This window comes from Lygodium microphyllum, chromosome 17 (genome assembly GCF_053477565.2).
Source record: "Lygodium microphyllum isolate KBCC chromosome 17, Lygodium_microphyllum_v1.1.10, whole genome shotgun sequence".
Classification (NCBI taxonomy): Eukaryota; Viridiplantae; Streptophyta; class Polypodiopsida; order Schizaeales; family Lygodiaceae; genus Lygodium; species Lygodium microphyllum.
The window spans coordinates 79,878,016-79,891,806 of NC_141151.1; the positions used below are offsets into that span (position 1 = coordinate 79,878,016).

Genomic DNA, 13,791 nt, shown 5'->3' on the forward strand with positions numbered 1-13,791 from the left:
TATTGAGTAAGACATAGTTACTTTTTCCACAAGTTAAAATGATATTGGAGAACAAAATGGATGAAATAGTGTACACATCTCTATGGATCAAACAAAACTTCATCGAGTCAAAATGCCTCTTCTAATCTTGAGGGTCATATATGTGTTTAGATTGAGAGGGGGGGAAGGAGCATATCATATTTATTTGGTCTTTTTGGGTAGTAACTATATTTATGTCGTTTCGAAATGATTGACATTAAAATAGGTTTCTATTCATTTCACTCATAACTTTTTAAAAAACCCTAAAAGAAAAGGTCATGGTCTTCTCATGTGCTCCATCAAAGTGATAAATGCAATCTAATAAAGCAAGTGAATTTGGGCCATGTTCACAAGGCCATATATTGAGTAGCTATTGTGGAGGAGATGATATGATTTCTCCTCCTCCAACACCTCTTGCATGAGCCTTGCTAGGTCCCCTATTCCTTGTTCTACATGCCAGATCACTAGTATCTTAGGTTGATACATCATCAGATGGTCCCCTAATTTTGAAGGGTAAAATTAGGGTGGAGATCTCTCATGTCCATTGTTTTATCATTGAAGAACCTAGCTCATAACCATAGTCCAAACTTAGCTACTCACCATCTGGGGAGCCCCTCCAAATGGCACATTAGCTATAGTAATTCCCTTAGGCAATATTTATAAGTAGGGAAGGAAAAGCCTAGATGGCTACAATGTAGAAAGGAGTGGAAGAAGACAGAAACAATAGGAGTCAAATAAGTGGAATCATAAAAAGGAGGAAGTTACAAAATTGAGTGGTAATGGGACCATCATCACATTGGAAGTGTTGGATGACATTCCCTTGATGACTTCATAAGTACTTTTCTTTCATTCACTACCTTACAACTTTGATTCATTTTGTTGTATTTCTTTCGTAATTGACTCATTCATTTCATTTTTTAATTAAGCTTGATATAGAGGTAGGAACCTTACAAATAGATATATAGTGAATGGAGCAAAGCATGGCTTTTGAAACTTATTTATAAGTTGTAGGCTCAAGTAAATGCATACATTTGTATAGTTATAAATCTAAGCTTGTATGTCCTTTTTCTTTATACTATGAGATTTGTATATTTATTCTATGGGTAAGATTGAGACGACATTCCACTATAAGAGGCATATGTTGTTGCATAAATTGGACATGAAATATGATCATGGTGACTATTAGAAGCTCAATCTAAGTCTTCTCTCACCTATCTCTCACTTAATAAAAATCAAGACTAGATACTATATTTCCCCATGCATTGAGAGGGCTCTCCTCATGCCCAAAATTTCCCTTCCATAAATATATTAAGCAAGATTTTCTAATCATGCTTGCTAATCAATGTGATATTGAAACCTTCATATAAAACATCAAACAACCAACTTAGGTTCAAGGCTAAAAGATCAATAATTAAAATGATGATGAATTGATAGCCATTTCATAAAGTTACTAGTGTTATCATAAAAGTAAATCCATCATTATGCATTTACATTGACCATGTCATAAAATATAAATTGATATAAAATAGTTAAAAGTAGATTGAGTGCTCAACTTGGCATGAGGTTCAATTAAATTAATAATTTTTATGAACATGAGAATATAAATTAATAAAAAATGATTTGTAATAAAAATGAATAGTCAAGGGATCCTCCATTGGCACCCAACTATAAAAGAGTAATGAGCTTGTAACATATGTAAACACTAGTACTGGCAAATGTATATAGTATGGAATCACCACTGATGGCGTCTCTCATGTACATAAGAGCAATGATGCATTCAAGAAGGATAGGCATCTCCATCAACTTTCTATCAAGGGAAAACCATCTATGGTCACCATCCCCTTGATAACATGCCTTGATACATAGAGGAGAATCATTTACGATTGTAAGCCCTTATAATAAAACTAGTACCTCATAGCAACATAGCCACAAGATGGAAAAGAATTGCCCTTAGTTGCCAGTGATACAATGCACAAAGAACCAAGTGAGATAAGAATGCAAAGCACAAGCTTTAATCCATCAAGATTCCTAAATTGGATGATTCTTAACTTTGAAAATATAAAAAAGGACGAGTCACAAAAGGTGCTTTTGAAAGGAAAAAACCATTGATATAGGCAAAATAGAATAGGAATCCAATTTTGCTAAGTATTTGAAGCTAAGGATCACAAAAATCATGATCATTCACATATATATTTTTCATAGGATTTTGAATAAAGTAGGACGAACGAACCTATAACATAAATTCATTGATACAAATCCAAACTAAATAATCCTAATAAGAACATCAAATACATAAAAATACAAAGTAGTAAAATATAGATTGAATGCTTGACTTAACCCCATAGACATATGCCGCCTGTCTCTTCATATTATATCTTTCTTATCTCTATACATTAACCAAATCTAATAATAAATAAAGTTAGTGTGCAAATCAACATCATAAACAATCATCATCAACACTAAAATATCAAATACTAATAAAATTTTGATCATAATAATGAATAATCAAGGGATACTCCATGCACACCTTGTTGTAAAAGAGTGCAAAAAAGAACTTCCAATACATGTAAACATTATTATTGCCTAATGTGTACAATACAAAACATCAAGATTAATGGTATCACATAGTTACAAAAAAGTGAGTATTGCACTAAAAAAAGGACAAATATCCCCATATACTTTTTTCACTTAAGAGAACCATCTAAGGTTATCATCCCCTCAAGAACATGCATAAATGCATAGAGAAGAATCAATAGTACCTCTCCGTAGAATGTGACTTGAGTATGTGCCTCAATCTCCTCAACTCTAGGTCCATGAGTGAAGCATTTTTAAGTTTTTACATGGCAAAAGCTATAGGATTGTATCTAACATCAATAGAAATTACATATATAACATCCTTAAATTTATCACTAGATCATTGTCATGCTTGGTTAATCAAGAAATATACACTTTGTCTTGTAACGGTTTCATATTTGAGTTATTGGACATCAAGCAAATAAAAAGTGCATTTATGAAGAATTGCACATACTCAAGAAAAACAAACTTTGCATGAAACAATTAAGAGTGAAATTCCATACCAAAATGAAATCAATCCCAAAGTGAAATTAGTCAACCTAGATTTGTGCCATTCTACACTAAACTAGAGTACAAATATGACTATTCTTTGGATTCTCATATTCCTCGATGTTTGAAAAACATGGAAACTTGAATCCTTGGCTTGCCACTACCATAAATCCCTCAAAATCATTGATATCAATATTCAATTGCATATCATTGCCAATTGCTTGTAGACCTAATATAAGGTAGTTTATGGCCACATATAGAAAGAGAACCCGCAATGTTGAGAGAAGAAAAACTATCATTGTGAACTAGAGAAATCATTGAGTGCAATCCCAATATGCAAATGAATACATGACATTTTAATAGCTCATTACCACTTTATGTTAATTTAATTTATGATTGAACTTATTTGGTATTGAATCTATTTTCCATGGGGTTTAAATAACCAAGTGTGTTTCAACTTACAATTTTAGATGGATCTAATATAAGCTCAAAGCTATATATGGGCTTGTAAAAGTGGGATGAAGTAATAGATTACTACGAATTTCTCATTTTGCAATAGTCTATGCAATACACTTGATTCTTCTTGTTTTTATTAGTAGGGATAGAACTTCATCACATTAAGAAAAATGAGGCCCTCTAAATCCATTCACATACAAGCTATGGATAGTTAAGAGGAATTACAAAAAAAGTACACAAAAGTATGTTATAATTGGAATGGACCTAAAACATTGCTCAAATCCAAGGTATAAATATATGTATAAAATGTGGTATACATTTAAGTATCTTCCACTTCAATATGGTTAAGCAATGGGATAGCTATGAAACAATTAAGTATTTAAGCATTTTTTGTAAGAAACCATCAAGAATGCATTATTTTCTTTTTTGAAAAAGATAAAAGTAAGGACTCTAATTTATTTTTTAAATAGTTATACTTTGGTAAAATTTGAACTCTAACATTGGACTAAGGTAACAACTATGATTGAATGACAAGCACAAAGGTAACTCTTAACATTAAACTAAGGTAGTATTGCTTGCCTTTTCATTGCAATTACAACCAAGCAGGACTGTGTAGACACGCATACTACCCAGCAGCACGATAGATACAACCCCCCGTCACGTAGAAGAGACTGTAGGTAAAGGAAGATGATCTGATGCATCTTCGAATCCACAGAAGCTCTCTTGGTCGGCCTTGTTGAACAAGCCCTGAAACTGACGCCCCATGAGCCTCTCAGCTCTCATGACCTGCAAGCTCCAATACCTTCACCTGCAAGGCCGGAAGAAGTAATTGTAAACTAACGACATCTACGCCAACACATCCAGAAGTTACCACACTGCAATACGATCTGTGATCAGGTCCGAAGCAAAGAAACTGAAAAAGAAAACTGAACGTTGTCATACACAGAGAGAGAGAGAGAGAGAGAGAGAGAGAGAGAGAGAGATCTCTTCAGTGTCCCCTGACATTTGTACACAGGTCCACAGTTCCACACTCTCAGCCCACGCTTGTCTAGCAGAAGATCTGTGCATAAGATATTGTTTAATTGTGGATGACAGGAGTAAGTAGGCCACACAGTCAGTATCTAACAGTGGGAGGTGTGGCCATGGTAAAATGCTGAGGCAAGGGTAGATTGCATTGGCAATATCGGGGGTGAAAATCAGCAGGGGGTTGGAGCTATGGCATGAAAGGACTTGACAGAGAGCAGTTTTATACATGGAGAAGCCTTCTACTTGGGTCGATTCAAGCCTTACAATGGTGAACAGGATGATCAACGTCCTTGATCTGCTATCCAGAGCCTCTGATTGGCTCCCGCAGGGTAATCAGGATCAGCAAAGCGTGTTCATAGAGGCAGGGCATAGGTATAGGGAGCACATCAAGGAATTAGTAGAGAGGTGCCTATTGTTTTGATTTGTAATCATGCGGTGATTAGTTAGGCAGATCGTGGAGGTGGAGCTCTGACATGGCTTTGATGTTCTCACGTGCAGGTGATGGATAGATACCAGAGCATGAATGATCCAGGAATACAGAGAGAGAAGTGGCCGAAAGTGCTCGCCAAATAGGGTAGCAGAGCCAGTAAGTTGCCGTCAAAAATTGTGCCCGTCGGAAATGCAACAATTTCTTCGTTTCGACTTCTGCCATCGGAAAGATGCTCCCAAGGACTGATTAACACTGAGAAATTTTTCTTGCTGCGATTGATGGACGCTGTACAGGGGACCTGCTTCGTTAAAAAAATGAGTGATGCTCAGAGACCAGAAGCATGACGAAATGAGCAAGATATTCTGACCGATCAAAAGCTTTTCTGATGGCCTCCAACCAATCGCCTCTCTCAATAAGTAACAGAAATTGACAACTCTATTGGGGGGTAAGCTGTGCCTTCATGGGGGGGAGGGGGGTGCTACTGTATTGGCCCTTGTACCCTAGACGGAGCCGCCCCTTTTCTGGCGCAAAACATTCATGCTTTTAATTCCCTCCTTTTTTAAAAATTGGGCAGTTGTGACACTTTAAAAATGACTCTTTCTTTTCTGGCCCCAGCCCGCTTATTGGCGCATTTACCCTAAATGCTATCTGTAGATGTTTGGGCAGATATTCTGAGCTTATATGTTATAGTTTGTTCCCAAGCTTAGTTTAATTTTTTAAAAAATGCAAATGTGTATATTAATGAGAAAATATTTGCAAGCTTCAAAATAAGGGAATTGTCGAGTCACAGAGGATCTCTAGGCCTTACTTTTACTCAGGCCCGGTTCAGACAAATGCGGACGGATGCACGCTTTCTTTGCATTGTGTATGAATAGATCTAACAACCGGCCATTAAAATCACAAGTTCTTGCTTGGATTGTTGGTTTACGTGGTAGTGTAAAGCCCATATGATCTTGGCAGGGGATCAAATCTTGTGGCTTTAAATGGGCCTTGTTCGGCACATTGAGGTCGGACATGTATTTCTTCCTTGACAAATCCCTTTTTAACACGTCGGCATCACAAGCCTGTACTTATGTGTGTTAGCAGTCATGTTTGTCATGCCTTGTCATCTCCTGCTTGTGAGCCTCAGTCTGAGTCAGATGAGGACTTTAGGAGCTCTGACTTGTCTATCACTTGTTTTGACGGAGGAGGTAGCTCATTCTAGAGCACTCAGTTTATTGCATTTCAGTGCATTTTCTCCTCCAGTCGGGATTTTATGTGTATTTCCCGGGGCAGTTTTTGCATTCTTCAGCCTGCCTCACCTGCCGGACATTGTCCACCCTTTCCGGGATTTTTCTGAGCATTCCTGGCATTTTTACCAGCATTAAATGCTGGTCGGATCAGCATTAAATGCTGGTCGGACATATTTATGGCCTCAAATTTCAGGTCGGCCAGTTTTTGGGTTTTTTGGCTATTTATAGCCATTTCCCACTTGGCAGTCAGTTGTATTATCATCTTCCCTCCTCCTTTGGCAGGTGCGCACTCCGACTCCGTCATCTTCCTCCATCTTCGGTGCTGCCGTCATCATCAGCCTGATCTGGTGCCCTCATTGACGCTTCGGGCTGCGTGCAGGGGTTGATCAGTCCATAGTTTTGTATTCAGCATTCATTACAGTCAGTGCAGATTTTCTTCCTTCATTTTCTGCTGTCTCTCTCTCCTCCTCTGTGTTCGTGTTCTTCTTCTGTTGCGCACTCTCACATGGTATCATTGCTTGATTGAGAGCACGGAGGACCTAACCTTGTGGAGAGATACCTCACCCCTCTTCTGCTGCTGTCGTCTCATCTCCAACTGCCCAGGCGGCCCCTCCAGGTGGCCATTCTTCTTGCGTTTGCTGCAGACGACTACTCCCGAGGCTGCCACGTCATCAAACGACTCCTCCTGCTTGCGTTTTCCATCAGGCAGCCCCTCTTTCAGCTGGGCGACACATCATCAAGCTGCGTTTTGCAGATCTGGTGGTCGTTTCCACTCCTGGTGGCTCATCTCCTGCTGGCGACCCACTCCCAGGCTGCGTTTTGGTGCTGGTGGCTTCTTTTCTGGTGATCCTATCAGATATCCTTGCGTTTTGCAGCTCCAGGTGTTTGTAGGCTATCACAGCCTGTGTTTTGGTGGTTGGTGACCAGACTGCTGGTCCTACTTCGGCTTCGGCACAGTTTTCTTTGGTGTTTGGTGTTTTGCAGATTGGAAGATGTCTTCTCATCAGTTTACAGGCTTTGATGACTTAGATGACGAGCTTTTGTCTCAACACTCATCTGAACGAAGGCGTGATTTCTATCACGAGGACCGTCGTCCGAAGTCTATTCTTCTTTCCCGTCCCCCTTCTATTCATGTATCTCGGCGATCCCCTTCCAGTGGGCCGACGATGCAGCCTTTGGTACCCCCTGTACAAGTACCCGTACTTCCTCAGCTGCCCAAAGAGAACCGGTTGGATGGCTCCAACTTTTCTCTATGGTCCTGCAAGGTGGAGTGTATCTTGGACTCCTTCGATCTTTGGGAGCTTGTTTCTGTTCCTATTCCTCGGCCTAAGGTGGATCCCGCAGATGAGACATCTATGGATCGTGCAGCCTTATGGGATCGGCTTAATTCTAGAGCCAGATCTTTCCTCTTTCTGAGTTTGCAGGATTTTGTCCTTCTTCATGTTCACAGGTTGAAGACTGCAGCAGATGTGTGGAGAAAGCTCGCGTCTCTCTATCAACAGAAGACGTTTGCCCACCGGATATCTCTTAAAAAGAAGTTGCGGATGCTCGCTATTGATGATAGTCCTTCCATGAAGGACCACATCAACAGATTACAGGATATGAGGGATGAGCTTGCATCCCTCGGTCGGACGATATCTTCTGAAGACATGGCTATGATTCTTTTGACTCAGCTGCCATCGCCTCGGTTTGATGTCTTCTACACCAGCCTTCTTACATCGAGGACCCGTGAGAAGCTTCTATGGGAGGAGCTATCCCCGCTTGTCTTGGAGCATGACGAGCGACTCAGAGAGGTCAGTGCTAGTGGATCCGATTCCACTAGAGCCTTTGTTGCAGGTTCGGGAGGACAGAAGAAGAAGACGAAGTCAAAGGCTAAGAAGCAGGTCAGTTCTTCAGGCTCTGACTCAAATTCAGAGAGACCGAAGTGCCCACAATGTGGGAAAGGGACACATCCCGAGGAGAAATGCTGGAAGAAGTATCCTCACCTTCGTCCAGGAGCGAAGGATGGCTCTACATCGGAGCCTTCTTCTACCTCTACACCCGTTGTTACCCATGAGTCAGTGTTCCTTCATATCCATGCTTTGGAGGAGGATCCTTCTTCCGTGGCTGCAGTGTCTTCTGCGCAGCCTTGGTTAGTGGACAGTGGTGCTTCGAGTCATATGACTCCCCGAGGTGATTTGTTACAGGATCTCCGTCCATCAGAGGGTTCAGTCACTATTGGTGACATTTTATCGGTGCCTATTAGTGGTGTTGGCACATTGCCCTTGTTTACCGACCGACCTTCGAGCTCCTTTTCACAGGCCCTACATGTTCCGGATTTGGGCCTTCCCCTCCTCTCAATTTATGGCCTTACGAGGCTTGGCACACGAGTGATCTTCACCAAGCATGGCGTTGTTATTGAGGATTCTCTTGCAGGAGCTGTCTTATCTACAGGTTGGCAGGAGAGCGGGCTTTACACGCTCCATTCCCCTTCTTTGATGCAGGGTCCTCCGAGGCAATCTATTGCTACACCCGTTCCCGCTTGTGCACCTTCTATTCCACAGGTTCCTTCCCATCCCCCACCTTCTCCTTCGGTGGTTCCCTCGTACCCCCCATCCCTTTCAGAGAGGGACGATCTCGGTGATGCGGCTGTGGATTCCCTGGCCCCTAGTGTTTTAGAGGGGGATTCCCAGGATCGTGAGGAGCTCCTTCAGCAGCAGTCTACATCGACGGACTTCATTGACCTTGGCATTCCTCTTGCCACCCCAGGATCCGTTTCTCCCTTGGCCTTCAGCCACATCCAGGATCTGAGAGGGGGTGTTAGCAGTCATGTTTGTCATGCCTTGTCATCTCCTGCTTGTGAGCCTCAGTCTGAGTCAGATGAGGACTTTAGGAGCTCTGACTTGTCTATCACTTGTTTTGACGGAGGAGGTAGCTCATTCTAGAGCACTCAGTTTATTGCATTTCAGTGCATTTTCTCCTCCAGTCGGGATTTTATGTGCATTTCCCGGGGCAGTTTCTGCATTCTTCAGCCTGCCTCACCTGCCGGACATTGTCCACCCTTTCCGGGATTTTTCTGAGCATTCCTGGCATTTTTACCAGCATTAAATGCTGGTCGGATCAGCATTAAATGCTGGTCGGACATATTTATGGCCTCAAATTTCAGGTCGGCCAGTTTTTGGGTTTTTTGGCTATTTATAGCCATTTCCCACTTGGCAGTCAGTTGTATTATCATCTTCCCTCCTCCTTTGGCAGGTGCACACTCCGACTCCGTCATCTTCCTCCGTCTTCGGTGCTGCCGTCATCATCAGCCTGATTTGGTGCCCTCACTGACGCTTCGGGCTGCGTGCAGGGGCTGATCAGTCCACAGTTTTGTATTCAGCATTCATTACAGTCAGTGCAGATTTTCTTCCTTCATTTTCTGTTGTCTCTCTCTCCTCCTCTGTGTTCGTGTTCTTCTTCCGTTGCGCACTCTCACAATGTGGCCTTCTGCACAGTCTGAACCGGGCCTTAGTTGTCTACACGCCACCTTGAAGGTGTGATTGCGTTTCCTGATAGGGTGCGCACATAATGAACCATGGAGTCAAAAAGGTTCCCATGGTGAAACCTTTTCTTGCATGGTAGGGTTGTTGCAGTTCTCAAACCATAGGAGGCCCATAAACTGTGGGGAAATCCTGTGTGCAACTATTTCCTAGTTTAACTGGGACACTTGGCAGCTTTTGACTCCTTAAATCTCCAACGAACATGGCACAGAGATGCAATAGAGGAGATGCTACCCTTGCTTCATGTACACCAGTGTCAGGCTGGTTACACACACACCAAATGGCGGACGCCTGCTTTGCAAGTATTAACCAATCAAAATACTTCTTTGGGAGTTGGGCATCCACAGTCCTTTACACATTGGAGAGGACGTGACCTGTTGTTTACCTGTTAAACAAGTGAACTCCCCCGCTCACTTTTGAATGGGGAGTCTCCCTGCCCAATTTGTAAAGTGATGGATAAGGTGCTCTTTTTGTATTTGTAACCAATCAAAAAATTTATAAATATAATAATTTTCACTTTTTTGCAAAATGTGTCCTTTGTATGAGAGCTTTCAGTAGCAACAAATCATTGGCTTTCAGGTCAGATCAGCCCTCAGACAGTTGCTTTCATACCATTTTATCCTGTTCCCTCTCTCTCCAAATCCATCCAATGGTAAACCGTGACTCTTCTAAGGACATTCCTATTTTCAAAGACTCTTCATTAAGCTGAGCTGCATCCAAAAAAAAGGCTACCTTTAGATTTATTGCAGAGTCAAAGCCTGCATCTTGCATCCATTTGTGTAGCTTCCTCCATTACTCTCTAGCATGTCTGCACTCCCAAAAGAGATGAAGAATACTTTCTTCCTCTCTCTTTACAGAAGGCGCATAGTGGTGAAGTCTTCAAAATTTTGCGGATCCCGTCTTTGGTGGAAAATTTGTTAATGAGCACCTTCCACAACGTTAAATTAATGCAAAATTGTTAATGAGCACCTTTCACAATGTTAAATTAACGCGGGCTGATGGGGTTCCCTGCCATACTATCGTCAACCTCTTCTTCCAAGTCTTGGCTTTAGGTTATGGGAATCTTTTCTTTCATGTTTGAACTAGCCTGCTAATGAATTGTTGATCCTTCGCTTGGAAGTCTTGGGTTTTCTTGCATTTCCATGGCAATCCTCTCCTTTTTTATCCATCGATTCTGTGAGCCAATTGCTCACCTCCCTGGTTTGTTGATACATCTGTGCTATCTCATCCTGGCTATAGAACTCCATTGTTCTGCTGTCCCAGACGTTGGCCTACGGGCTTACACCTTTTCCTATCAGTCTTTGGGCCATTTGCAGGTTCTCTCTCCAGGGGGAGTATGGTCGACTGTAGGCCATTTTGAAGCTATAAAGTGACTGTATGAGAGAAGAATCTCCCCTCCTATCTTCTGCCCGTCCACTGGCGTTGCCAATTATTCCCGCCCATCACATTGACCATAGCCTGAGGTACTTCAGATGGTGAAATTTTGATTCTTTGACCCGAGAGGAGTGTATCAGCCCAGTTCAGTGCTGGTGGTGTGCCACCTTTGATCTTTGCAACCCTTAGCCAATCTTTCATTTGATAGTCCAGGATTGTTGATCATCTATCTCTTTTCAGGGCTGAGAAGATCGAAGACTGGGCCTCCGTCTTCAGATTAGGGACTCCCAGACCTCCCTCCTCTTTGGATGTTGTAATTTATGCCCATACAATGGATCTCCATCCTTTTCCACTATCCTTTCCCCATAGAAGAGAACTAAGCTCCCAGTCAAATTTTGGTTTCAGGAAGTAGAGCTGAAGCAAAGAATTAAGGATAGATAAACAAACATGGCAAAAAGCATTATTATTATTATTATTATTACTTTACCCCCAAAAGAGACCGGTTTTGCCTCCACTTCACTATCTTGTCTTCCCTTTTTTTAAAAAAAACTTTTTTCTTTCGAGAAAGGCTTGAAATTTGAACGAACTCACACATGTACACACCTACACTGCAACCCCGTCTTTCAGTCAGCTCTTTGCTTCATGGAGATGACCACACCCATGGGACATCCAACATAGCACAATACCTACCCTGGTATGATTAACTTGAAACCTAGCTCGTGTAGCCGACGCTCAATTCATTGCACCATTTCTGATCCCTTCAAATCCTAGCAAGCAGGAGTAAAAATTCTTAGCATTGAAGGCTAATCACTTTGATATGGCCTGGCCATGCTATGTGCAGTAATTGAAAGATGATTCATTTCCTAGCCATGGAAAGTTCTCTCTTTTCTTTTGCGGAGAAAAGAAAATTCTATTTATAAGTATCCGCAGGAAAAGGTATCCTAAGGCAAGTACAAAAAATAACTCTAAGGGAGTTAAAAAACTAAAGAATATACAAAAAAGTGAAAGTCTATTACCTGGCCTGGCAATCAAGAGGTCCATAATGCAGATCGTGTGTGCTTGACAGTGAAAGAAAGTGTCTGAATCCCAGATTTTGAGAAAAGCATCTCCTCCTCATACTCTCCGAACCACCCTATGGCCTCTCTCCCATCTCCCTCTGAGAGTATGGACAATCTCTATCCAAGTCTTGGAGAGTCTCAGCAATGGGTACGTCCAATAGATCTATTGCATGAATACAACTGTGGTCCAAATGTATCAATCAACGATTCTAGCTATAACCTTCCATCTTTGGCAATGCACATTAGGTGGTCAGGTTCACCCAGTTAGGTCTAGAGAGGCTACTTCCAAGGACTTCTTTTCAACAAATTTGACTTTCTTTTCTTCCCCCTGTTGTACTTTCCAAGGAAATTTGGATCTACTTACATGCTCAAAGTATAAATATACTTGTTTTATTTTAGTAAATATCCCAAATTCAATGTAATTCGTATTGCTTTTTTAATTTGAAGGTAACCTCTGTGAAAATGTAAAATCTATATATATTTTGTGTACTCAGTAAAATTTAAATAATTTATTAAATTTTCAATGATTCTATATGTTTTATTTCCTGAGGAAAATAGTGATACAAACACACACTCGCACTCCCTACTAGCTCTTAGTTGGGCTAGTAACATATGGTTTTGTTGAAAAGTTAATAAATTAGATAAACACATATTTGTTTATGATAGACTAACGTTATGGAAATATTTCTTTTATGACATGGCATACCTTTCTTCTTTCGACCTTGAACTTGCTACTACATTTACATTATCAGAAAAGTTAATAAATTAGATAAACACATTTGTTTATGATAGGCTCAACATTATGGAAATATTTCTTTTCTGACATGGCATACCTTTCTTCTTTGGTCTTTGAACTTGGTAGTACAACTACATTATCACTAGTGCGGTAATATGCATATCTACTTAAAATCTGACAGCTTATCTTAGGCAATATCTGCTTGGTATAGCATGTAATGGATAAAAATTCTTGTTGCAATCCTACTTAGGAGATTACCCAAAATGTGGTAGAGATCAATAACATGTGTATCCTCATATACACAGGCCTCTGTCCATGACCCATACAACTGTCCCCCATGTCATAATCATAGACTCTGTTGAGCTTCGAAACACCATCTTAAGGGCTCTCCTCCATACCTTCTGGCTCAGAGGGTATCCCATATATAGTGTCTCTGTGTCTTTTCTGTCTCCATGTCTCCTCTAGGGACTGGACCTTTGCCAAAACTGAGCCATGTGCCAGCTATCTATCAGCCTCTTGAGTCCTCTGTGCTACTCACCACAAAAAGAGAGATCTTTCTAGAGCTAAAACTATCCTTCAATCTCCTCCAGAAGTCAGCAAGGAAAGGCCATGTGATACCCATGATCCAATGATCAGTTGCCACTGGCATCACTTTAATCTACTCATCTATATCCTTCTCCCCAGTCTGGTGTAGTATTTTGAAGAAGGGCATATCCACGTCTGCTCCTACAAATGGATCTCTCCGGATCCACTCTCCAAGGTTCAGTTGTAATCCTTGAAGAGGCCTCTTCCTACATGCCCAGTAAGTCCAGCTGTCCATCATGTAGGTCATAGGGTCAGGGTCTAAATACCAAGTATTGCCACATTGAGACGCAAC

At 41.3% G+C, this 13,791-nt stretch overlaps 1 protein-coding gene and 1 long non-coding RNA gene across 5 annotated transcripts in view; one reads left to right on the forward strand and one right to left on the reverse strand.

Moving 5' to 3' along the window:
• Positions 1 to 3,889: 3,889 nt before the first annotated feature.
• LOC148022081 (mechanosensitive ion channel protein 1, mitochondrial-like) overlaps positions 3,890 to 13,791 on the reverse strand; it is a 166,153-nt gene continuing 156,251 nt past the window's right edge. For 2 of the 4 annotated variants that reach the window (XR_015694455.1, XR_015694456.1), the window contains exon 12: positions 3,890 to 4,345. The gene's annotated coding sequence lies outside the window, so the exon portion shown is untranslated. Of the gene's footprint in view, positions 4,346 to 11,810; positions 11,888 to 13,791 lie in introns of all 4 variants that reach the window. The other 2 variants (XR_015694457.1, XM_087697698.1) reach the window with 2 other exon arrangements.
• LOC148022082 (uncharacterized) lies at positions 4,300 to 7,942 on the forward strand. Its single transcript, XR_015694458.1, has 3 exons — positions 4,300 to 4,434; positions 4,553 to 4,968; positions 5,062 to 7,942. It is a non-coding gene; the product is annotated as an uncharacterized LOC148022082 (long non-coding RNA).